Consider the following 25,989-nt stretch of genomic DNA (forward strand, 5'->3'; position numbering starts at 1 on the left):
GTCCCCGGCCCCTGGCCCGCCGCGTCCCCCAGCCCCGGCCTCCCGCGGGCCAGTGCCTGCCCGCATCGGCTACTACGAGATCGACCGCACCATTGGCAAGGGCAACTTCGCTGTGGTCAAGCGGGCCACGCACCTCGTCACCAAGGCCAAGGTAGTGGCGTGGGGCGACTGGGCGGCTGCGGGGCTGCGCAGCCCAGGACCGTCCGTCCGAGTGTGGCGAGGGCAGGAGAGACCCGCGACACCGGGGCTGAGGGGTCGGCGCCGCGAACGGGGCTTGGGATAGTGGAGAGCGTTGGGGACCGGGAAACGGGTAGGGAGCTGTCGGGGGGAGTGAGGAGAGGGCAAGACGGCAGGGGACACCCGGGTACCCGTGAGAGGGAAACTCCATGGCAGAGGGGATGCGGGGGGGGCGCAGTGAGTACCCGGACCTGGGGAACTGAGAAGCCGGAGATGGGGAGGGGGTTCCCAGCGCTGTACGGAGGGTAGCAGAAGAGATGATTGGAAAGAGGTTTGGAACTCTGGCGGAGCCAGGAGACTGTAAGCTAAGAAGACTGGAACCAGCAATTAGGAAATCTTAAGGGAATGAGAGTAGGGGCATAGGAAATGTGGACCAGCGGAATGGTGGAAGACAAGGGTAAACTGGCTGATGGGGATATGAGGGGAACAAGGACGTCTGGGGCATGTACTAGGGCTGTGTGGTGGGCGCAGGGTACTGGGAGATACAAGGGACCTGGTACCTTATGACAGAGATACCAATCATCATTTGATCGCCTAGGACTGATAGTGGGAATGGAAGCCTGAGGACAGAAAAGATCATTGAAGGAGGCAATGAAGAAAATGGGGGAGATACTGGGGGAAATTACTTTGCTTTTTTGCAGGAAGGGGCTCAGGAAACAGAGTGGGGGCGCCCAGGTTAATGGTGGCACTAGGTAATCAGGGGTTAAACAATTTGGGAGGGCTGGATTGCTGGTTAGGTTTAGTTGTTGGAGGGTCTGGTATTGTGGGCTTTATAGAACCCAGGGTGGGCTTTCAGTGGTGAGGGGAAAGGCTGGCGACTGAGGTGTATGAAGAACCTGGACCCTGAAGGATTACACTTATTGGGCCTTTTGGTTCTCAAGGGATTTGTGGAGCTGTCTTAGTGAAATTGGCCAAGGTCAGTTAGGAAGCAGTATATGTATACATATAAAACTTTACATGTAAAATTCCTTTTTTGAGGAAATATGGGTAGCTCTTTCCTGTAGCCTTCACTGGGCATGTTGGAATCTAAGACATCAGGAAGAATTGTTTGGTTTTGATTGGACTCACAACGCCCGTTTGTACTCCAGATCTCTTTCTTTGCTCAATCTCTCACTTGAATGAATACTTTCAGTGTAGTCATTCACTTTATTTAAAACTGCAGTTTGTGTTTCCTTTAACCTGACTAATGAAGAACCCTTATAACTGCTGCTGCTGCTTCCTACCAAAGCCACATCAATTCCCCTCACCTCCTCAGCCTAGGCTCTGGTTGTCATCACCCACCTTGTTTTTGCTTTTATGGCAACCGCTTGTTTTCAGAAGCCAGTGACTTATCTAGACCTTCTCTTCTGCTTACTTACAACCTGAAGTTCCTTTTTCCCTCCGTTCTGTCAAAGATTACAAGGGGCTCTTCTTACCAGAGTGGCAGGGAGGGTGGTTGTAGAAAATTGATTGGTCAGTTTCACTTCCTCTGGGGGGCCCCCTTCAGCCTTTCTGTCAGTTTTTATCAGAGGGCCTCAAGACAGCAGGTCTGAGCTGCAGGAGATACCAAAGTCCAAGGTTCCTTGATGATGTTATCCTCTGACCCTTAGGGGGAGTAGACTGAGCCAAGAATATGGTGCATCACTGCCCCTCCTGAGTGTTTCCAGTTGTTTACGGGTAGCTAAGCCAAACTTATGTTTACAAACAACTCTTGTTGTTGGAGCCTTGTTCTTTGTTTTGGTATTTTCTTTTTTGCTCCCCTCCGCCATACTTTTAAGTAATCACATTGCCCTCCTGTGATTATTTTGCTCTGACCTCTGGGGAATGGACTCCATGAACTTAATTGGTAGCCTGGTTTATGGTATCCATGACTTAAAGAATTTTGTATCTTCCAGCCCTTGGATACACCAAAATATTGATTAAAAAAATTTGTGACAGACAGGGTCGAATGTTTTTGGAAATGTAATTGCAAACAGTTGATTCTTGGCTTTATATATATAAGAAACATTTCTGTCTTCGGTAGTCAGCAAAGCCAGTGGCTAATTATGGCTGGGCTGCCTGCTTTCTAATTTTCCTGTGTGTGTGTGTGTGTGTGTCTTAGTTTTTCTCTGAGGCCTTGGTATTCTTTAGGACTGCAGCATGTTAAACATCGGCTTGTTTATAAGCGGGTGTCATTGTTTATGTTGGTTTTTATCTTTGATCATTTGTGGTGAGCAGTTATGCAATTCTTATGTATGGAAATATTCAAAATCTTGAATGAGACTGAATGGCTTGGACAATGAGTTCAATGAGTTGCATGTGTGACGGGACCACACCAGCACTCATTTGTGTTTCTGTAGCAGTGTGCAATTTCCTAGTTACAGTTACAAGTGCCTTATCTTTTGCTGCTTAAATTACTCTGACGACAGAAGGAAGCTTAATTCACAAGGAGTTGTCATGTGCTCTGGGTGGACGATGAGCATATTTTGGCCTGCTCCATGCTTATCTGAATCCACTTTGGAAGGGTTTCTTAAATGCCAACAGCTTAGATGTGCCTAACAGCTGTTGACATACAGTATGATGGCCTATTAAAGCCATGGTTTGGTTACGTAATGGCAAGGAAGGCACCTAGAAACTAGCAGTTGCAGAAGCTGCTGTTTCAGTTACTCAGGTAGATAGATTTTTCTTCCCATGCACTGCAGTGTTTATCTTACTTCTGCAGTCAGGTCACTTGGAATCAAAGAGAGTTTTTTTTTTCCCATCTCTTTCCAGAATGTATTGTGTTTTTGTTTTGTCTCTTAGAGATATGTGATTTCTTTTCCTTTTTCTCCCTATAGGCCACTGAATGGTCTGAGTTATTCTTATAAGTATATATAACAATCACACTCAGGTAATTCAGATGATATTTGTGTTGGCTGAAGGAGGTTAGATAGTAGATGTTTCTGAACATCACAGAAATATTTATGATCACCTTTTCTTATATGCACTACCCATTCCAAGGACTAAGAGGCTGAAGTAAACTTCATTTATTCACTAGGCTACTGCACTCCGTCCAACAGTAAGTGGCGAAGCTGTCCCTTTCCCAGATTCTGTTAACTCTCAAACCTCCTAGAGACGGAGCCTGGGATGAATTAAATCAGTAGAGAAAAGGAAATATTTTCCTATTTGGTTGTTGGTGACTTTTGTAGCATGGCATTCATGAGCTCAGAGTTAATGTTGGCAGTATCGCAGTGCTTAGAGCATCACTGCAGACCAGTTAACAGGAGAGAATATTCATCTCTGACATACTTTAGTCAGCAGCTCACCCTGGCTGTCTTTGTCCTGCCATCTTTGATTTTTTTTTTTTTTTCAGAGGAGCCTTAGCCTGAGATTCTTTGACTCTATTCTTTTGGTAGGACACTGTGAAGTAGTAAAGAGATTAAAAAGAAGATTTTCTGCTTTCAGTTGCTTATAGTCTGTTGCTTGTGCCTAATTATACTTTCACTGGTTAGATGAATGGGGAACAAAGAGTATATATATTTTGTATGCATTTTATTTAGTATACATGACTATAAAAGCCATTGGTCAAATACTTTTAATGTGTATTTCAACAAGTGCATAGCACTTGCCCATTACTGATTTGTGGAGTTTGAGCTTTGGATAAGGCTGCCTGGGTTTGGATCTTCTGCTGTTTAATAGCTGGGTGATCTTGGATACATTATTTAACTTCTCTGTGCTTGGATTTCCTCGTCTGTAAAATGAGATGACAATAATATTTACCTCCCAAATTTGGGTATTATGAAGATTAAATAAGGTAATATATGTTGTCTTCGTCACCATCATCATCATCAGATGCTGTAGTGACAAAGATGAGTAAGACATAGTCCTCCCTTTTGGCTTTTCACCCCTTTGAAACAATTCATGAATGCACATGCCATTAGTTTTGCGTAGATTGATGTCATCCTGATGATATGCTTTCAGAGGAAAAAAAAGTAGCTCACTTTCATGTTAGGTACCACTTTGAGAGGGTTGGGTTTAACTCCTGTGGATTATGGGCTAATTTCATGAAATTGGCATTTTGAAACATAATTTCCCATTAGTTAAACTTTTTAAATATTTATGAGACTTGCCTAATGAAAACTGTGACTAACGCTGGCTTTTATTTGGACTGTTTTGAATATTCCATTTATTTGTGTAACTACTCTTTGTCACATTGCTGATGGAATAGAGTTTGTTTGAGTGTAGTCTTCAGAGATTTATTTACTTAAATTTGGTAGAGAATAAGAAGAAATATTCTTACAAGACTTAACACATTTTGGGTGCTACTTAGAAGGCCAAAGTCAGTATTCTTAACTTTAGATATTACACAGAGAAAACATTTTGCCCATGACCTTATTCCAGATATTGATCACATCTGTGGTAACATCTGTGGGCTGCGTGGTTTAGTGCAAACTCATTTCCATGAGGAGAACTCAGAATAGGCTAATATTATTATTTTTACTGCTAAAGAAGAGTTTAATGAAGCAAATGAAGTGATGCTTGTTCTCATTAGAAGGCTGAAAACAAGATTCATCCATAAGTAGAAAAGAGAATTATGTCAACAAGAAGTTGAAAGCAAGATTTACATTATTCCATTTGAGGAGGATAGTTCCACCCCTAGATAATCTAGAAATGCCTATTGAAAGATGACTAACTTCATTTTGATACGAATGATACTTCATGATGGGGTTACTGACTTTGTTCAAACTTTGTGAAGAGCTGATATTGATTTGGACTCATTCCTCCAGAATCAGAATACCCGTATTCCACTTTCAGCATCAGAGCTGTTTATTTTAACATTCTGACTTTGGTGCCAGCTCCCTAGAAAGTCATAGATCTGGCTCAAGCCAGAGGTGCCCAGACTAGTTATATCTGTGCCAGAAGTGCTGTTTTCATTTTCCAGGCATCAATCTGGCTAATATTTTCTAGTTCACGGCATGAAAGAGAACAAAATGGATTCTTTGAAAAGAAAAATCCTCTATTCACCAGGGCCTCCATAATTCTGAAAAACACTTAAAACATCTCTGCATAGAGATGGAATCCTTCTCTTATCCATTCATTCATTCAACACATATTATTGAATCCAAATTTTTTGTTAGGTTCTTTTCTTGGGCTCCTTTGTACACTGATAAACAAGAGAGATTAAAAGCTCTGGCCTTATTGGAGCTTACTTTCTAGTGGAAGGAGACAGATAAAGAACATGTAAACAAATAAGTAACTTCATATAGTGATACATACTATTAAGAAAATAAATGGGCTAGAGAGTGCCTGGGGAAGAATGCTGCTTCAGATAGAGTGGTCAGGGAAGGCCTTTCCAAGGTGGTGATATTTGAGTCAACACCTGAGTGATGAGAAAGAGCCAGCCTGGGAAGATTTGGAAAACAGAATAGTCAGTGCAGAAGGAATGGCAAGTGCAAAGGTCTTGGGGTAGAAAAGAGCTTGCTTTATCCAAAGATTAGAGCCAATATCATGGTGTCTGGAACTTAGAGAACAAGGGGGAGGATGGTAAGGGATGAAGTCGGAAAGGTAGATAGGGGCCAGATCATATAGGTTTATAGGCCATTTTATGGAATTGGCTATGAAACAGGGCATTGACATCAGATAATAATCAAAGCAGAGCATCGACATCATCTGATTTGTTTTTAAAAACACATGCTGGTTATTTTATGGTTAAGGGTTAAAAAACTTTTTCTGATGTATTCCTTCAGATTAGGGGAGGTATTCAATATTAAAAACTTGATATTCTTTCACACTCTAAGTGAATTGTGTATGTTTTGCACATAAATTAAACATCAGCCAACAAATATTTGTTGTTTTGGGGCACAAAAAAGATCTTACAGATCTTCTATTTCAACATTTTCTTTTTCAGAGTCTAGGACTTAACAGAATTTAGAATTTCAGGGTTTTAGGGATTGTTAAAATAGTTTAGACCAATTATCCATTAGATTCACGGCTCCCTTTGGTATCTTCTCCCTACCTTCCCATTTCCCAGAATCCTATAGCTAGTTAGTGGGGGAGCTGGAATTAGAATCTGGCATTTCTACTGGTTAACTACTCTGACTCCTCCAGTCATAGAAAACATTGCCTTTGTCCTCTGAACACTTGATCTTGTATTAACAAAACATACCTACTAATTAAAACCTAAGATATTTATTCTCTCTATTAAACCAAACTCCAAAAGTGAGATGTCTTGATGATAGGAAAAACTTCCAAGTAGGAAGAATAGTATATAGCAATACTGTATTTTACCTGTCCTTTGGTATTATTTCACTCTGCCACCCCTGCCACTTATGAGCAGTCCTCCATGGATTCATTCCTTTGCTTTTAAATCTCCTACTCAAATACTCCTTGGTGCCCCCTTGACATGACTGAGGTGTCAAAAAGCCTTTCAAAATACTAGGGAAGTAAAAAGGAAAGAGATGCAGAAAAGGCAATGACCATAAACACAGTTTGCCTTATATAGTTTTGCCACTAAATCTAGCTTACTCCCAGAGAATATGAGTAATTATACTTTTGCTCTGTTGGGCTGGTATGGTCTGTCTTTGAAAGTACTTTTCTTAGATGGATTCCTCACTTACCAGATCACTACCAGTTTCCAGGGGATAGTACCATCTTATAACTCATTAAGAGAATTGGTCACCAAGATACATACCTTGATGACACTGGGAGGGCCAAGAGAACCACTTATCTAGGCCTTCTCTTATGTAATTCTAGTTTCTAGTCTAAGAGCTATACTTGTTCCTCAGGCGAATGACCTCCCCTATCAGGTGAGTCCTTTAGTCCCAGTGAGTAGTTTAGTCCCTTCTGGCATAATACATAAAACAGGACAGTCATATTGTCCTGTGGATGACTGATAACATCTGGAAGATGAAAGTTATATACATTCATGTGGGCTTTTTTCCTAATGTAGTACATAATTGTTAAATAAGTGGCCAAGGCAGTCTTTGAGAAGCCTCAGCAATGTTAGAAGAATTAGCTTGAAAGGGCTTCTTTTGGATCTGTTCACAATAAAGTTCCATCAGTTAGTACAGAACTGTTGGATGAGCTATTGTGAAGTTATGTTAGGAACATATTTCTGTTTAGGTGTGCAATCCACTGTAGACAAGGTGTCTCTGGCCACTGAATAGTATTTTGTCTTAGAATTTATGTTGTCAAGTAGGAACGAGACTGAATATTTAGCCTCATTTCCTAGAAGCTAAAAAGGAAGGAGAAGCAAACCCATCACCTGTTGAAGCTTGTCTGTGTTAGGCAGGCCTCAGTGGATACTTTGGGCTAGTTATCTTTATGTTTTGGTTTTCATTAGGGAATTCTGAGAAATTATCAAATTTCTGCCTAATTTCAGCTCTAGAACATGCTTACCAGGGGTATGCTTTACTTCTCAATGCCTCCTCCAGAAGAATTGAATGTGAAAATTTATGTTGGCTAACCACACTAATTGAGACAAATTTTCGAAGAAGAATTTTTTTTATTCATTCTAACCACCTTCCATCCATCCAATAAAATTCTCAAAAAATATTTATCAAAAACCAGGAATTGAATTCAAAATGTATGGATTTGTATATAGTGAAATTAAGTCTGCCTGCTACCCTAATACCTCAGCCACAAAGTTTTTAGTCTGTTTCACAGATATTTATTTAAGGCTTCTCTGTATTAGTCCAAATACTAGATGCTGCTTATTTTCTGGCAGTGCTTTGACAGGCTTGAAATTTCTAAACATCATTTTACTTAAAAAAAAAAAAAAAAAAAAAAGTGAATACCTAACTTTTAGTACTTGTTAGGAGGCACAGTGTGATAAATTAGTGTAAGCTTCATGAGGTGGGGATTTTAATCTGTTGGATGTTGTGTTCCTTGTAGTGCCTACTACAATGCCTGTAAATATTTATTTAGTGAATGAATATAAGAATTAAAAAATGGGAGCTGGGTTTGTTTTTATACTCATAACACATCTCAGAATTTTACTATCAAAATTTCCTGTCTCCAGTTAGGATGTTAAAGAAGAGTAATTTTCTATATTTTTCTCACAAATCTTCAGCTAAGGAGATTTCACAATCTTTTTGGGCAAGTAATTTATTTTTGGCATATCTCAAACTTTTATTATTAAGAAGTTCAGTATATCTGAAGTAAACCCTGCAATTTAAATTCAAGTCCCTTTTAAAATGGAAGGTTCTTTCACATCCAGGCTCCCAGAGGGTTACTTCCTTGAGGAGGCCCCATGGGTGTAGTCAGCCAATGCCTCCTTTTCCCTCTTCTGCTTGGAGCCTCTCTTCCTTTGCTGACCCACCAAACTGTCTTGGGCTGCTGGCACTTCCTGAAATAACTTCAGATTATTTGTTAAGTTACCTCTTTTTCTGTTCTTTATACTAAGTGAGCTGATTTAAAACAAAAAATAGCTCTTTTGTCACTGGCCTTTAATTTTAATGGGTTACTTTTTGTGGTTCTTACCTTTAATGAATTAATTCAGCTAGTTTTTGTTGTATCATCTGTTTGCGAAAAGTAGCAATTACTGGTACTAGAAGTTAAGAATATAGGTTTTATTTTGTCTGGGTAGAGAAAGAATTAAGTTAAAGGAGTAGTTGATACTTATAGCTTGAACCTGATAGAGGAAGACAGGTATTAAGCATGATTTTCTTACTTCCAGCCAGTTGTTCACTATTACTGGTTCTCTTCTACCACCTTTGCCTGCTTGTTTGCTATTTATAAAAGTAATTTGTGCTTATGGAAGAAATTTGGGAAAACTATAAGTTTTGGAAAATTATAAAGAAGCAGAAGGAAAAATTCGCCTATAATTCTGCTACCCAGAGGCAAGTAACAGTTGGTTATATTGTAAAATACATAATTGAGATCATATTGATATGCTATTTTATTCCCTTTTCTCCCTTAACATTCATTAAAAGCATTTCTCCATCATTAGAAACTATTTGTAAACATCAATTTTAATAGATTTGTACTTTTCCATTATATTACTCCTGTTATTTTTCGAAGCTTTTTAAAAATAATTTAAGGTTCTTTCCAGTTTTTCAGTTACAAATTTGCTGTGATGAACATTTTTGTGTACAAATCTTTGATGCATTTTTTATTTTTTTGCTCATAGTAGATTGTTGGAAGTGAAATTACTGGGCTGAGGATACACATTTTCAAGACACTTGATACATATATTGCCATGTTGCTTTCCAGAAGAACGTTGTGCCAGCCAGGGTTAGCTTTCCCAGCAGTGTATGAGATGGCCTTTCTTTATTGTCTCCCCTTCTGCCTTTCTTGGCTCGGGAGCCTAGGGCTTTTTAAGCCTCTGCTGTACCTTTAAACCTAAGTTGTGATAAAGGACAGGTCAAAAGAGGTTAGCGCAGCTCCTGGAGGAGGCAAAAAACTAAGAAAGAAAAGTGTGAATCAAACCTTTCAAATGTTTTTTTTTTCTTTTATGACTCATTATTCTTTACTGATCTTTCACAAAGAGACATAAGCTTAAATTGGAGAAATTGCTGAAGGAAAGAAGAAAGGGTAACGAGAAATAGACTTGGATTACCTGAACCTTTGATTCTTAAATAACCATTCCTGGTAAACCTGAATGAGAATTTAAGAGATTGATGAAGGTTATAAATTACTCCTCCCCTCTTTTTAATGGCGAAAAAGATGGCGAAGGAGACTGTAAGGGACGTGATCATGTAAATAAATATGGCAATGCAGCAGCCCTATTTGTGTTTAAATTTGCCTTATGCACTGTATGAATTACTTACAAGATTTTCAAAGGCAATTGGGTTGTATGGGGATATTGTTCTTAGGATGTTCTTGGGTTACCACTATTGCATTTGGAGCATCTGATGGTATGTTCTTTTCCTTTACCTTCAATAGGAGGCCTCTTATACAATAAGTTTGGCTTATGATTTGCTTAGTTAATTGTGGGAAAAAAAACAAATGGAGCAATGAAGTCAAATAGTGATGCATATATACTTTTACTATTTTATTTTAATTAAAAAATATGTGTGCAGTCATTCACTAATCTATTTGTAAAAGTGTTTATTATGGAAATTTTCAAACATTAAACAAAAGTAGAGAATAGTATAATGAACCCCCATGGACCTATCACCCAGTTTTAGCCATTATTAACTCATAGACAATTTTTCATCTATCCTCTTCTGTTTCTCTTTTCTTCCTAGTTTATTTTGAAGGAAATCCTGGAATTCTATCATTTCGTTTGCAATTATTGTGTTGTGTATCACTAAACAGACAAAGATTCTTTTACAAACAAACATAACCACAGTACCATTATCCTACCTCAACAATTAACAATACTTTCTTAATTTCGTTAAATATCAAGTCACTATTAAAATTTCTGATTGTCATATATACGTATCTTTTATTTTCTTTTTTTAAAAACCAGTTATTTGTTCAAATCAGGATCTAAATAAAGTTCATACATTATAATTGATTGATGTCCTGTGAGTTTTTTGTTTGTTTGTTAGTTTTACTCTCTAGGTTTCCCCTGCTTCTCTTTTTCTTTGCAGTTCTTTTAAGAAACACATTCATTAATCTTTTGTTGTAGGGCCAAGGCCTTTCTTTGTATATTGATGCCCTGATTGGAGTTCCTTCATCTTGTTTGCATTAAACATACCCATAGTTCATTATCTATGATTTCCAGTTTCGATTTGCTTTTAAAAAGCAGAGTAGTAATTTAAAGGCATTTGTGAAGCAATAAGAGTACAGATCCATCTTGAATTGTATGATTCCCCCATCCTCATTCTTTTACATTTATTGAAATCTAATTTGGCTTTATCAAGTTTTTTAAAGCATTTAACCTACTTTTCATAGAAACATGTCTTTCTGTCTGATTTTTTTTTATCAGTTTACATATCTAATCAATTATATAGCTGTAATGATAAGAGCAACTGATATAAATAGACTTGGGAAAAAAACAATTCTTGGTAGGCACGCAACTTAATGGGTGGGAGCAAAAATATCTAGGAGTAATAGAGTAGCCAGTTTGCATGCTGGGAGCACCAGTTGTTTTACAGAGAGAAGCGGGGGCATTGATTATTTCGGTTGATTTGAGTTGGGTTGGGAGAGTTTTTACATTAATTCAAAATTATAAATAAGCCAAAGTTGTTGGAAATTTGAGGACAAGATGTTTTATAGACTCTTTTATTAGTAGTGTATACCTTAGGGTGGTATTTCGTCCACAATGTTAGAGTTTGCATGAACTGAACTGAATTCGATAACAGGCCAGTGATGTTAAAAATTTGGTGAGGAAACAGCCAAAACTCTCTGGTTTAAAAAGTTTGTATCTGCATATGGCCAGTGTAGTGTTCCATAGAACTAGTTGACATTTTCATGTAGTGAGTTGTTTTCTGTTCCTGGCAAAAGAAATCTTTGTTCATATGCCACAAGAAACAGAATTGTTTTTATTGTGGAAGGAGGGAGTAGAGCTGTGTGTTCCTTAGGATAAGTTGGGTACCTGCAGGATTTCTTCTTTCTTTCTGCTTCCTGCCTCCAGTTGTCCTTTCCTTCTGTCAAAATGTTCTAATGTTGCACAAACAGTGTTCTGACAATAGATAAGTTTTTTTAGTAGTTCATTTTTAAAACTTTCGAAATAATGTATTTAATGATTGAATGTTCTTGGCTTACTTTCTATTTCTATGTCAACAGTGATATTGTTATTCTGGTCAAATGGGGCAATTGTATTCCAGCAATGGTCTTTGTGTCCAAGTCAGCTGCAGAGACACCCCTTTCCTATATTATACTTAAATATCTTATATGTGCATAGTAATAATTCTAGGAGGTAATTAAATCTTGAAGTGATACTTTGGATCTCTTAAAGGGAGTTTACAATCCTCAAGAATAAAATAACTTGTTTGAAGCTAGTTACTTAGTGGTCTCTTTGACATATGCAGAAGAGTGTCCAGAGAGTTCAGCCTGCTGTCCCTTCTGATCTCATTTTCCTTCTTCCTTTTCAGTCAGCAGCTGCATCCAGTGCCCTGCTCTAATTGAGCTCTTAGTAAAAGGGGCACTGTTATAGGAGTCATAACCTCTTATATCAATGCTGTTAAGAGTTTTTAGGCCAAGAATCTATTTTGGAGTTACATTAAATTTTGAAAACCACATTTCAGTTGTGTTATCTAAATTTCTCTTCCTTTTCTTATGCTAGTGCCACTGTTTTATGCTTTTCCAGCTCTTTGGGGAAACTTTTTGGCCCATCAAAATTGCCCCATGCATTCTGTAATGAGCTGAGCATTGGTGTAGGAGTCAGGCCACATGTTTCCAGTTTCAGTTTTTACTAGCCTGGCAATTATCGTTGGGCAAATCATTTAACCTCATGGAACTTCCAGTTTCTTTTTAATTTATAGATATTTTTCATCAGCTTTATTGAGATTTAATTCATATACCATACAGTTCACCTAATTCAGTATTTTCAGTATATTCATGGAGTTGTATAGTCACCACCACAATCAATTTTACAAAATTTTCATTCCCCTTAAAAGAAATGGTATACCTATTAGGAGTCACTGTCCCTTTCTTTAGCCTCCTTCTCAGTCCTAAGGAACCACTAATCAGTCTCTATGGATTTGCCTATTTTAGACATTTCGTATAAATGAAATCATAAAATATATGGCCTTTTGTGTCTGGCTTCTTTAACTTAGCATAATGTCTTCATGGTTCATCTGTGTTGTAGCATATGTTAGAAATTCATTCCTTTTTATGACTGAATAGCATTCCATTGTGTGGATATATTGCATTTATTTATCCACTCATGAATCATTCAGTGGACTTTTGCATTGTTTCCACTTTTCAGCTATTATGAACAATGCTGTTACAAACATTTGTGTACAAGCCTTTGTGTGGATATATGTTTTCATTTATCTTGAGTATTTATTTACCAAGGAGTGGAATTGCTGGATCATACAGTAACTTCATGTTTAACTGTTTAAGGAATTGCCAAACTGTTTTTCATAATGGCTGTACCAAGTTACATTCCCACCAGTAATGTATTAGGATTTCTGTTTTTCTACATCTTCACCAAAACTTGTACTTTCTTTTTGATCTAGCCATGCGGGTGAATATGAAGTGGTATCTTCATATTATAACACATGTATCAGATAGATACATGTGTTATAATATGTAGTTTTAATTTGCATTTCCCTAATGGTTAATGGTGTTGAGCATCTTTTCATGTGTTAATTGACCATTTATAGATCTTTGGAGAGTGTCTATTTAGATTTTTTGGAGGCTCATTTTTTAGTTGGGTTACTTGTCTTTATCGTTGTTATAAGAATTCTTTGTATTCTGGATACAAGTCTTTTATCAGATATATGATTTACAAATATTTTCTCCTATTTTGTTGATTATCTTTTCGCTTTTGCGATGGTTTTGTTTATAGCACAGAAGGTTTTAATTTTGATTTCCTAGTTCTTTTTAATTTGTAAAGTTATTCTAACTCTGAAATTATATGTTCTATTGTGAATATTTTTCTCTGTACTCATTCTGTATCTTTCTCCCGCTTTCAGATAGTTCTCCCTTTCCAGCTCATTTTATATAGCATCAAAGTCTCTTTAAAAACATCTGTCAGTGTATCTATCTATCTGATACATGTGTTATAAAATAATTGAACTACGAAATATGTAACATAGAAAGTGAAAGTTCCTTCTCTCCAGAGAACATATTTAACATTTTGTAACCAGATTTTTTTCCTACTCACATATTAACAGTTTGTTTTTTGTTGAAAAGGGATCATATCACACATCTACTTTGCTGCTTGTTTTTTAATTTAATAATATATCTCTAACATTTCAGTACATTTTGCCCTAGTCTTAATATTTTTAATGGCTGTAGAGTATTTCAGTTTATGGATATAATTTATTTAAATTGTACCCTACTGATAGATTTTAGTGTTGTTTCCAGCTTTTTTTTAAAATTACAAAGTACATGTCAATGTTTCCTCACATTTATATTTGCAGATTTGTGCTGGTGTTTCTTTTCTATTCCATTTGCTATTGTATTACTTACTATTCAAAAGACTAAGTATCACACATAATTTAATTTTTTTAAATACTAGGGTTTTATTAGGTCCAATCTAGAGTAAATTTCCCCAAAATTATGTATTCTTTTCTATTATGATATATACAACGTTAGGATCTTCTTTTGAAACTAGGTTCTTCATTTTATCAGTAATTTAATATAATAATTCACTAGAAGTAGAATGCCTGAGACAAAGTATGAGTGCTTAAAATTTTATAAATGTTGCCAAATTGCCCTTTAAGAAAGTTCTGGCTAGTTCACTTAAGAGTGTATGTGAGGGATTTTTTTGTTCTCTTTAATACTGGCAATCAGCCATCTTTTTAGGAAGTTAATCTGACAGGTACAAAAATGTCATCTTACTTTGTAGTTATTTATTACTGAATTTGAGTATCATTTAATTTGTCTGTTGGCTATTTGTATTTTTTTCTTGGAATCATCCTTTGTCTACTTTTCTATTGGGCTTTTTGACTTTTTTTTTTTCCCATTAATGTGTAATAGCTTTTTGAATATTAGGGAAATTAGGTATCTCTTAAAACACTGCAGATATGCTTCTGTGTTCGTCTTTTGACATGGGTGTGTATTTTTTAGAAAATATAAAATTTAAACATTTAGGTCATCAAAAATTTTTTTTTTTACTTTATGGCTTGTTTTCCTTCCTCATTCTAATCTTATAAACATGTTTACCCATGTTTTCTTCAAGTAATCTTTTGGTTTTGTTTTTAAATTTAGACATTTGCTCATGTAGAATGCCTTTTGGTTTAAATCAGACGAGAAAGAGATCAGTTGTGGAATTTATTGGAATTGTAATTTTACATTTACTTTTGTGGTTATCAGTGGCTTTCTCCTACCACTTTATGCTCCATGAGGGCAATGGATTGTGTAATTTTTTTCCCCCTTGTTCTTATTTTCATTGTCTGGCCCAGTGTTTGCTTTAGATTAGGCCCTTCATTTATTGAATAAATCTGTCATCTTCTCCAGCTGTCTAGCTTGATGTCCCCATACAATTTATTGAATAATCCATCTTTTCTCTCCTGATTTAGAAAGCTGCTTTATCTACAAAATCTCTAGATAGTTGGGTACATTTTTGAACTTCTTTTATTCATTGATTGTACTGTCTTTACTTACTTTGATACTGTACAGCTTTAATTATTTTAGGTTTATACTACTTAAGGTGTAACTGGAAGGCCAGCCTCAGACATTCTTAAATAAATTATACCAGTTTGGGAAGCATTGTAATCTCCTTTAGTAAAACTTCTTGCTACCCCTTAGACAACACTCGTTTAACTTACTGATAAAACATTTAATCCATGTTGAGAGTCAGCCTGCAAAATAGAAACGATTTTGAAGTGTTACTTACTGAAGAGCTTTTCTAGGATGTGACATACTTAGTTCTGGCTTGACATTCTAAGTGTTTTTACAAACTCGTTTTATGATCTCAGGTATCTTTAGAAAAACATTTTTCTCACTATCTTTTAATGCAGAATACACAGAGCAGGGTAGATGGCAGAAAAGGCATCAAGAAATTGTGTTGGCACCCAGCTGATGTCAAAGCAGATAGTGGAAAAGATATTACTTAAAAGTGGTGTACAGGATTCAGTTCAGTGACCTTGCTTTCTCACTCTGTGCATGCATGTTTCCTTCCTGCGGCATGCAATATTAGGTCAAGTCATTGGATATGACTTGGGCGAAGTTCAGTAATATTGCTAAATAATAATTTTCTTTCTCTTTAGTGCAGCCTCTTTTTTTCTCCAAAACATTATACATTCTTATAGTCTGAAATAGGCATTCTTTTGGGATTTTTGTCAGGTCTTTCTTATGCAAAAACCAATTTAGGGTCTTGTGTGAGTATAAAAGAAGTTTAGAGTGGAGATATTTAATGTCTGGGGAACAGAGCTGATGGGGCAAAGCAGTCTGACTTTTTGTGATAAAATCCTTGCTTTTCAATTGGAACATTATTCTAGAGTGTTTCAGCGAAACTCTTAATTATAAATAATGCTAATTTACAAGTATATTTTTGGGTGATTACCCACTTGCATTTTTTAAAACAAGCAATTTTGTCAAGCTCTTTTAGGGTTTTCCTTAATAAGCCTCCCCATGGATTTTACAGCTATTAAAGTAGAAAAATACACAGATACGTTTTTTGGGGGGACCCTTAGTCTCCACCCTGGAGTTAAGTACCACTGAAAATAACTGGAATAAAGGGTTTTTGTGTGGCAGGTCTAGCTGACTTATACGATTCTTCCTTTTGCAAGATTTCTGTTGGTGGAAAATGGGCTTACTTTTATTTGTAGTCTTTTTCTCAAAGCTAGTTTTAACTGAGAGATTTTTTAGGCTGTTAACTGTCCCAGCACACCAATAAGTAGCTTGTTCGTAGATGTTATCTCATGTTGATTAGTTACTCTTGAGATTTTTCTGTGCTTGCAAAACACCTGTCTGCATTTGAGCTTGGCTAGGTGGTTGGCTTTTGTGTTTGAAGATTTGTTGCAAAGAAAGCAGGTAGCTATTGGAAAAAGAGAAAAGGGAACAGGAGTCAGCAAATTTCTATATGCTTTCATTGAAGAGATTTCCCAATTAGAAATCTTTTGTAGGTTTGACCTTTTTGCACTAAAGTAACCCAGCATTTCATTATGTATTCCATTGAGGTTTTGGAGCTATGTGCCAGAAAGCAAGAACCAAGGTTGAATGTGAAAGGAATATTCAGAGGATGAAGCTCGTAGTCAACAAAGTGCTACTTCATAGGCCAGGTCCAAAAATAACCTGCTTGCCACAGGAGAGGAAGAATGGAAGTAGCACTTGCTGCTGTTTTGAGCAGTGTTTTAGGTTCTGTTCTGTCATTCCAGCATGATTACAATCATGTATGTTTAAGGCCATATCATTTAAAATGTAGGTTTGGGAGAATGTTGCCTTGGTAAATTTCACTTAACCCTGTGGAAGAGTTATTTTTCAAGGCTCCGAAAGGGTACTTTTCTGCCAGATTGGAGGAAATTAACAATTTTCTCTAGAAATGGAATGATCTGCATTATAGCTATCTAATTGTTGAAGCTCAAATTAGTGATTTGCTTGGGTTCTGCGGTGAATCTTGGGTGATTAAGAGGCAGAACTGTCTTTGGTTCAAAAAGTTAGCATTGGAGTGGATCCCTGACATGCCCTGGAGGCAGGAAATGTTATAGTTCAGAGGGCCTTTCTAAAGGCCTGCAGTACAACCCTAAATACAATAAATTTCAAGAGTTTACAAATAATGTTGAGTGTGAAATGCATAGCGCATAGACACAAATAGCAAGTCAGGAAGTTTGACTAGAAGGAATAAATTAACTCTAGTCACTTGATGGAATGAGATCATGGAAGGGAACATAATTTGTTTTATTTAGGTGGTGATAATTGTTGATATTGAGGCTGGCCAAGGAAGTGAGTTGTCAGATATGCTGTCATCCTCATTAATGGTTCATATTATTTCTCTAGTTATAGATGTATGAAGAGATGATTTTTTTTCTACTCATCTAGGGGACTAGAATTTCAAAATCTTAAAAGCTACAAAAGAGTGGAATACAGAAAAAACTTTACTGCTCGCACATACCACATAGCCATCTAGATTTTCTTCCCATAAGCAGTTGGTATTATCAGTGTCTTATATGTTCTGAAATAGTTTATGTGTATATAAGAAAATGTGTACATCTGTTTACTGTACATTGTCTTTTAAAATGAATTGTAGTAAATTCAACATACCAGTCTGCATCTTTTTTCACTGTTATATCTTGAGGATTATTTCACATAACTATAGAAGGAACTAATTTTAAAAAATGCTGTGTTCAAGTATTCCCATGAAAGAAAGTATCATATTTTTATAAATTAGTGCCCTTATGGATAGCTATTTGATTATTTTCAATCTTTTGCTAATATAAATAATGCTAGAGGATTTAAAAAATATATTAGGGTTTTATATTCACAAGTAAATGCCAAATAATAGTAGAAATTTTGGTATAGTTATGAGAATATCTTAGATTTGTATAATATGCTTACAAATGTCTTATTTGAACCTTACTGCAGTCTTGTAGGGCAAGCACAGTATTTTGCACAGAAGGTAGATAACCTTTCAGAACTAGTTTGAGTGGCAGAGGTGGAGGCAGAAGAATCAAGACTTCTAACTCCTATTTCTTTACACTTTTCCCAAAATGCAGATACTGTTGTGGGGATGTAGGGAAGTAGTGGTGGGAAAATAAGATGAAGTAAATCTGGGTGAGGCAAGCTTAAGAGAGAAGAATGTACCTGTCATTCTAGAAATTAAGATCATATTTGCCAGGGTAGAGAAGATCTGGCGGTCAGCCTGTGACAGAGACGTAAAGGCAAATAGGCACTGGCAGAGCATCGTGGGTTGACTGCCATCTTGGAGTACAGTGGTATGGCTAGCCAAAACATGGTGGTTCTTGAGAAACTGGAAACTTTCAGAGTTCCCTACAATAGACTGGGGGCAAAACAGTATTTAAGATCTGTTAAGGGAATATATTTAGCTTAGGCCATAAAACAGAAACAGGCAGTAGCAAAAACATTGGATTTTCTAGAGGCCCCAGAGTCAGCATGCTAATGACAGAGATATGGCTGTGATGTTAATTTTGGCCTTAAGATTGGGTATTGGGAGAGGGCCTTCTTCCTCTAGAGACCCGGTAAATCTATAAAAGGATAGGTAAGTCATCTCAAAACCAGATTAGAGAAAATGAGGCAGATTCATGCTTTCTTTAGATAGTTAACACTATTTGGAAACCTAGATATAGACCTGGTTATCAGTTTTCCATGATAATTACTGTGTGCAAGCACCTACTGCGTTTTGGATATTTTATGTAATTTATGCTAACTGCTCAACAACTTTTAAATTATGTGTTGTTATACCTAGTTTCTGTCGAGGAAACAAGTTCAGTTAGGCAACTTGTTCAAGATCATAAACCTTTAAGTGATAAGGCTGAAATTTATAAGTAGGTCAGTATGACTGCAAGGCTCTTGTTCTTTCCGTATACCAGGTGTTAGGCACCAAAATTGAACAGTAGAATTCTAAATAACCACAGTCATTATAACAGTGTTAATATGTAACCAGATAACTTATCTGTTACAGATGATTTGGGCTGAAAGATTACAGGAATGCTAGGGAAAATGACCATTGGAAATGCTAAGAGCTAGCCAAACTCACTCTGAATATGCATATAATTTAAATTAAAGTAATGCATTTGCCATGCATATTTAGCTTTAAAATAAATTCTCTAATGTCCCCTTCCCCCATTAGATTGCAATTCCTAAAGTCCTTCTACATAAAGACTATATAGCTGCCACTGAAGATTGTAGCTGGTGATAGCCAGAACCTGGAACTTTTTTGAGGGGAATGTCTGGGGAATTCATATTTGCTGAGACCACCGTAATCGTTAATTCTGTTCTCATTTTGAAGTTGGAGGAAGTAAGAATCTCCTTGACTTAAGAAATTTTGCTCTATAAACTTTAGACCCAAATAAATTTTATTGCCCCCAGTCCTTTAAAATTATCTTGCAAAATATTGGAGAATACTTAATTGGATAATACTTTTGATGTACTTCCAACGACCACTGTAGGGGGGTGCTAATATGAGAGGTTGACATTTTGGTGAGATAATCACTTGGAAGCTGTGATTCAGCATTAGTCACTGGCTTTTCTGCTAAGTTATACGCACCCATCTCTTGCCTTAATTGTGGTAAGTCTCAGGCATTTGATTATATAACTATGAACTACACTTTTATGATAACCCAGTCACATTTCTAGATAGTAAAAATATTCAGGGGAAAAATCATTCATCTGTATTAGTGGTATTAGTTCTCCTCTGGAGGAACATTAACACGCTTTCTAGATTATGCCCAATAACATTACAAAAGTGAATGATGATCTTAGGAAAAATGGCCAAATTATAATTTTAGTTAGTATTCTAAAAAGTGGAAATGCAACAGAATGTGCTTTCTAGACATACTCATTTTAGTATTTAGTATGAGATCAGCTTTATATTTCTTTTGGCTGACCTAAAAGCGTGGACGGTTTGGATTCATTCTACCTGTTTTATCTAATTTCTCACCATTCTGTGTTTCCTCGATGTTTTATGAAATTGTCATGTTCCATCTTTCATTAAAAAAAACCCAAAACCTCTTTTCTGGAATGCCTATTCTTTTTTTCTCCCTCGTTCTCTCCATTTGTCCTTGTATTCATCCACAAACGTTTGAATATCTACCGTGTCCCAGACACTGTGCCAGGCATTGGAATGGAGTGGTGAACAAGAGAGACATGGTCTCTGCCTCATGGACTTACTGTCTACCCTAGTGTTACTAGTTCCTATCTGGCCCTGCCTTCAAGGTTCAGCTCTTTTCCTGACCTTCTCAGAGTTCTCCTTAATTTCCTTTGCCCTTGCTGACCCACATCCCTTCTGTGAGTTATACTACTTTAAATCTGATTCATACAGTTTAGTGCCTATTGATATAATATCTCATACTGTGGGTTAATTGTTGAAGTATCTTAGTCTCATCTTACCAGCTACAGTGTATGTTTCTTAAAGGCAGAGACTGTCAAGTTATTTTTTGTCCTCCACAATGCTGAGCCCAAGCCAAGTAGGCTCTGTGAAATCAGCCCACTCTGCTGAATGTCCTAGTTACTAGCTCTTGGGGTTTAGAAGTAGTTGTGAAAATTATGCTTTTTAAAAGATTCTTCCCAGTTGTTTACCTAATATTTGTTATTTGCTTCTGCTACCTTGTACTGAAAATTTATGAAAGTGATCCCATCTCATTCATTGTCTGCTTTTATATTATTTTCTAGTGAAACGTTTGTATTTGAGTTGATTATTGAGTAGCTTCTTTTCTGATTCCCCTTGTGACTAATGAAGGATGAATTTCATGGTTAAGGACTAGAGCTAACCTAATGTTGATCTTTTAGTACTGTGCCTGTAATCTTTTAGGCTTTAATGTCCCACCAAAATGGGAAGCTGACAGTGTAATAACTTAAAATTTAAAATTAGGTTCTTCAGAAATATTAATAGAAATGGAAAATAATTTTTTTTAATGGGGACTACATTGTTTACATTTATATGATACTAAAGTTCAGAATGCTTCCTGAGTAGCACATGAAATATGGTAACTTAACTGTGAAGGAAGGAGTCTGTGTCATTGAATTAAATGTTTTTCTGAATGTGCTAAAAGCTCTGAGGTAATGGCAGCCTTCAGTATTGGGAATAAGAAGGGTTCTTTATTAAGGAGAGTAGAGGCTACTGGGAAAAGGAAATGCTCTTCCACCTATACCTAAAAATTAAGAAGGTAAGTGTATGAAATTGAAGGGGTAAAAGGTCATGAAACAGGAGAAAAGGAAATCATTTTTTTCCTCTTGACGTAATCCTAGATCCTGACTTAAACAAATCAGTTGCTAAAAATTATATGAAAATAGAGAAATTTGAACATTGACTGGATATTCGATGTTAAGGAATTATTATTATCTGTTTAGGTAGGGAAATAATATTATGGTCATAATCAAAAGAAAAACTACTTGCCTTTTAGAAATAATATACTGAAGTACATACAGATGACATAATATAATGGATGGGATCCACTGGAGAGAGGAAATGGTCAGAGAATAGATACAAATAGCCATGTATTTGTAATTGTAGCTGGCTGATGGGTGCAGGAGGCTCATTATGTTATTTCTTTCTACTTATATGTGTGTTTAAAAGTTTCCATAATAAAAACAACAACAACAACAACAACGACAAAACCCCACAAAAAATAGAAAGCCCAACAACTTGGATATGGAACTGTCAGACCTTTCCCCTTCCAACTTAACTCCAGATGGGGCAAGTAAAACTGTAGATTCTTGCCGATGTTGCTAAAATGGAATGCAGTTCAGATGCCCATCCCTTCAGCCTCACTGAGAGATCAACAAGCCCTACTTAAACTGTCTTCCTAACAGTGTGGTAAGTTACAGCAGGGCAGAAGTCATACTATCCATCCTTAAGGCTCTTCTTCCTTTTTGAAGATGAAAAAATAAGATATAAGAAGCAAAATATAATTAGAGAATAGGAAAATATGGTTTAAAATTAAATGTTATATTTTATAGTGCTGATTAAGCACTAGAAATTCAGAGAAAGGAAAGAACATTTTGGGTTAGGGATAAGCAGAATTTTTATTAGGCCAGTCAACTTTAAGATCACCTTTAAACAAAGTGTAAGAGTTGGATTGCTGACAGTAGTTTAGGGACAGCATGTCCAGGGAAGGAAAATACTATGGGGGAGAGTAGATGAAGATTTTATAGGCTATCGTGAGCCAATTTTGAGGTGGTGAGCCATTTTTGATTCTTTATATACCTAATTATTACTTATTAATCTGATTTAATAATAATGTAGTGTACTCTTAGTTGCATGCTTTTGCATAGAGAGTATAACTTGATTGTGTAACTTTTAAATTCTTTTTCATATAAATTCCTATTTCTCCAGTATCTCAAGGGGCTATTCAGGGACCAGATTTAGTATTTTTATTTTAAAAAGGTGGGGGGGACATGTTCAGAGTTAATAACCTTTATAAAGTGTGAGCAAATCAATGGCAGATCTGCATTCAGATCATATATCTGGGGTTCCGAGCTTCTCCTACTCACTTTACTTACAGTAAAGGTAATCGTTTTGTATATGAATGGTTTTCTTTTATATTTGTGATATGTGGTGCATATAGATAATATTGATCTTAGGCATTTCCTACCTTTTCTCACCCCACTTTCTTCCCGGGAATATATATATTTCTTTGTCCTTTATTTTGTATGTGGTTCTAGCCAGTTTTCTTCCAGCATTTTAGGACCCAGCACTTTGTTTATCCCGTCCTGTCAGTTGTTTCATTGCCATTGATAAATTTGCCTAATTGCTACCACTCTGTATCCTGCTTCCCCTCTACTCCCCAAAATTTATTAAGTAGGATGAAATTTGTAAGAGTGTCAAAGATTTGAAAGCATCTAGTAAAAGGTACTAGTATAAACATCCTAAGAAACATGATAATTTTATAGATCCCCACCCCAAAAATAACATTTTAATATTCTTAACTCAATTGAGGGATAATTTTTATCTAATAAAATTGAACCATTTTGAATATAAGATTTGCTTGTTGACAGATATATATACCCATGTAATGAACACACAATCAAGATACAGAACTTCTCTATTATCCTCAAAAGTTCTTTTCGTGCCCTTTACATTCATTCCCACCCTCCTCTACTCCCAAAACCATTGATTTGCTGTCACTGTAAGTTAGCTTTCCCTTTTCTGGAATTCAGGTAAATGGCCTTATCCAAGATGTATGTACTCTTCTTTCATCAGCATCCTGTGTTTAAGATTCATTCATCACTGCTGTCTGTATCAGTAGTTTGTTACTTTTTAATTGCTGAGGGGTATACCTGAGTAATTACATTATATGGATATAACAGGATTTGTTTATTCGTTCATCTATTGATGAACATTTGAATTGTTTCTAGTTTTTGGCTATTATGAATAAAGTGGCTATGAACTGTGGGTAGACTTATTTTTCTCTTGGGTAAACACCTTAAAGTGGAATGTCTGAATCTTTTGATTGGTAGATGTGTGTTTAACTTTTTAAGAAACTGCCAAATTGTCTTCCAAAGTGTCTGTACTATTTTACATGCTGTCTAGCAGTGTATTAGGGTTCCAGTAGCTCCATAAACTCACCAATACTAGTATAACATTTTAGCTATTCTAATAGTTGTATAGTGCTATCTTGTGGTTTTAATTTACATTTTCTTAATAACCAGTGATACATCTTTTCATGTCCTTATTTGCCAGCTGTATATATTTTTTGGTGAGGTCTTTGTTTAAATCTCTTGCCTATTTTTTTAAAAAAATTGTGTTATTTGTTTTCTTCATGTTGAATTCTGAGAATTCTTTAAATATTCTGGAAACAAGTCCTTTATCAGATAAGTGCTTTGCAAAGATTTTCTTTCACTCTATGCTTTATCTTTTCATTCTCTCAAATGTTTTTTGAGAGCAAGAGTTTTTATTTTTAATTCCAGTTTATTCATTTGTTCTGGAATTTGTTAAACTCCTTTATATAGAATATTTTGTTTTGTGGCATACTTAAGTTTATATCATGTCAAATAAAATACAGGGCAAGGTTTAAAATTTGTTTTCATGTTTTATTTTTAAAAGTTGGTTGTCTAATTTGCTTTAAAAAATGGAAAATTCATTCATTAATGAGACGTAATACTTAGTATGATTATTCTTTTTATTTTACTGTTTTAAATAGCTCATTGTTAAAATTTTATATTTGGTCTTCACCCTCTCCTTTCCATTTTAATGTAATAAAGTAGTTTGGGATTTATCAGAGCAAGGCAAGAAGTCAAGTCACATTCCATTTTATGTTGAGTAAGAATCACTAGAGACAGATTATTTTCTATGGGATCAATTCCTGAATTTTTTCTAGCACAAGATTTTTGCAATTGAAATGCAGTTCAGATATAGTATTTAACTTTAATATTTTGAGTGTTTCAAGAGAATTCAATTTATAAGCCATTTAGTTACTAATTACCCTGCCTTTTTGTAGAAAGAACTTAAGTCAAAGTTCTGTTTTAAGGTGCTTTTTTTCAGAAGATGTTCTAGGTCTGAGAGTTGACAAATCAAGATCTGGGAAGTAGCCAGTAATTACAAAGTATAAAGTCTGATAAGATAACATGCTAAATCATATTGTTAATACTAATTCGTGGCAGTGCTTATCAGTAGAAAAGAAATGTAAGCTATGGTTGAATGCCAAACTACCAGTGAAGGTAAAATGCCTTGTAGATGAATTTCAAGAATGATGAACCAGCTTTTATTACCTAGTTTTGAGAGTCAGTAATCTCAAAGAATAAAGAAAAATGAGTTAAGAATGGGAGGCAATAAATAATATGCTGTTTTCCTTTAAAATATCTTTGAGATAATTACAAAGGTATAGGGTTGTATAATTTTTGGTGTTTCTCTGATGATAATGAAGTATGTTATAAATTGGATAAAACAAGTACTCTAGGATGTTTTAAAAATTTTCTTGGCAATGAACTGACACGTTACATTGAGACCGAGCTTAAAGTCTCAGCACAGGAGTAATTCCAACATTAAAAATACTGAAGGATTTGGCTCTTGGTTTTGTGCTTGTTTTCTTTCGACCAGTTTCTATGAATTCTTAATGTTGTTCTCTTATGGGCACATTTTATTTTTTAGCTCTTTCTGATACTATACTCATTGGCAAATGATAAAGGTATCAGTGTACCTGAAGAACAATTTTTTTTCCTGACCGAATATGAGACATGGAGTGTTCAGTTTCTAACATTACTGATAAGATTTGTTTTTTCTCTTTTAAGTCAAGGAATCTTAAGAAACTTCACTGAGAACTTAAAACCTGGGTATGCTCTCCTCCTGATAATTTCTTTTTACTCATATCTTAATTGGTAAATTAGGCCAGACAGATTGTTTACCTTATGAAAAAGAAACTAGTTCCTACAGTTTGTTTTGGTTGCAGATATCCTGGCTGCTGAATTTAGACTTAGCGGAAGGTGCTGCCATGCTTTGTGGTTTTGAGTATGGATGCTCTAGAAACCAAGATACTATGCTTGTTAATATATGGTGACAGATAATGAATCTTTTCTTCTCTTGGTGGTGGAATTACCTCACTAATCTATGATTTCATTTCAGTTATGGTTATATCTTCTGTGACATAGGTACAGATTATTTTAGCTTAAAGTTGTTCGAGTGACAATTTTAGGGAA

General features: G+C 36.0%; 1 protein-coding gene across 5 annotated transcripts in view; it reads left to right on the top strand.

Moving 5' to 3' along the window:
• Positions 1-6: 6 nt before the first annotated feature.
• SIK3 (SIK family kinase 3) overlaps positions 7-25,989 on the top strand; it is a 215,824-nt gene continuing 189,841 nt past the window's right edge. For 2 of the 5 annotated variants that reach the window (XM_015590132.2, XM_015590133.2), the window contains exon 1: positions 7-151. The gene's annotated coding sequence lies outside the window, so the exon portion shown is untranslated. The remainder of the gene's footprint in view (positions 152-25,989) is intronic. The other 3 variants (XM_025047456.1, XM_025047455.1, XM_025047454.1) reach the window with 3 other exon arrangements.

This window comes from Pteropus alecto, unplaced genomic scaffold, assembly GCF_000325575.1.
Source record: "Pteropus alecto unplaced genomic scaffold, ASM32557v1 scaffold224, whole genome shotgun sequence".
Classification (NCBI taxonomy): domain Eukaryota; kingdom Metazoa; phylum Chordata; class Mammalia; order Chiroptera; family Pteropodidae; genus Pteropus; species Pteropus alecto.